Source organism: Amphimedon queenslandica, unplaced genomic scaffold, assembly GCF_000090795.2.
Source record: "Amphimedon queenslandica unplaced genomic scaffold, v1.1 AMPQUscaffold_12895, whole genome shotgun sequence".
NCBI classification, from domain to species: domain Eukaryota; kingdom Metazoa; phylum Porifera; class Demospongiae; order Haplosclerida; family Niphatidae; genus Amphimedon; species Amphimedon queenslandica.
The window spans coordinates 29309-30572 of record NW_003546869.1 but is presented as its reverse complement, the minus strand read 5'-3'; the positions used below and the strand labels follow the sequence as shown (position 1 = coordinate 30572).

At 32.4% G+C, this 1264-nt stretch overlaps 1 long non-coding RNA gene across 1 annotated transcript; it reads left to right on the top strand.

The window, feature by feature from the left end:
• Positions 1-846: 846 nt before the first annotated feature.
• LOC109586337 (uncharacterized) lies at positions 847-1130 on the top strand. The gene is made up of 2 exons (XR_002186953.1): positions 847-939; positions 1007-1130. It is a non-coding gene; the product is annotated as an uncharacterized LOC109586337 (long non-coding RNA).
• Positions 1131-1264: the final 134 nt, after the last annotated feature.

Here is a 1264-nt window from a genome sequence, read left to right as displayed (position 1 = left end):
TAAGCTGTCAAGTTCTTGCATAATATCTTAGGGTGCATGTACTTAACTCTACATGGCAATGACGGCATTTTGAGGATTCTTTTGCCTTTTAGACCAATTTTACAAAGTCAATATTAATTTACCTTTGACTATAAATATTATAATGTGCCACAATTTTTGAGCTTGTGTATTTCATAGTAATTTTGACAGGCCTTTAATGATGTTAACCACTTGTAATAACTATGTCTCCATGATTACATGTATGTTTAATGTTGAGCCCCCCCCAACTTTTGAATCATTCCTACGCCTATGGACTGGTATTATAATAATCCTTGTAGCTGTTTATGCATCTTGTAATAGTATACTATAGATGAGTAATATGCAATCTTGACATGTACGTGTGTTATTAATAAGTACTTAAGGGTGGACAATATTGAATGTTGTTTTATCAGCATGATATCTCATTTTGACATCACAATAATTACTAATAATTCTGTTCATCAAGTTAGGCTGTTACAATGATAATGATCCTTTGTAATGGTTTCTAGCCTAGAAATCCAACACAGTACATGTAATTTAGTCTGGTTTAGTAGAGGTACCACTTACATCGCAAGTTGTACTAACGGTTATGATACATAATTACATGTACCATTCACATGTACACTAAGAATTGATTATATTCTGTTAGCTGCAATAATACTAATGACTATCATGATAGCTACTAAATACTGATGTAATTATTAATACTGCAATTCTGTATTCTCGTTGTTGTATTCCTGGACTACTATTCTTGTATATCTTTGTCTCGTATTGATATTTCTTCCTCTCTTTTGCCTTTCTCTCCTCCTTGTACATGTACATGTACATCTAAATTTTGCTCTTTCTCTTTTCTTCCTATATAGGATTCTCCTGTCTCTCATGTTCTTTGTCTTTTTGTGTTAACACAAGCTTATAGTATCAGTAAGGAACTGTATTATACGTTATGTACGTCAATGTCATGTTTTTTATTTATTATTTTTTATTATAGTATTGTAACAGTTTTGGGTCACAGATGCATTGCTTGTCAAGATTCAAAATCCCATGAAATCCACCTGCTCTTTATTTTTGGCAAAAGATGTGGGAACAGAACAATCCTAACAACATGATGGTAAGACACAATTCACATTACAGTGCATGTACACATGTACAGTAAATGAGGGATAGTGAGTGTCCTTTGGTCAGTAATAATTGATGTGTCATTTATTGTACAGGAGAATAGAATTAAGACAAAATGCTAAGAGAATTC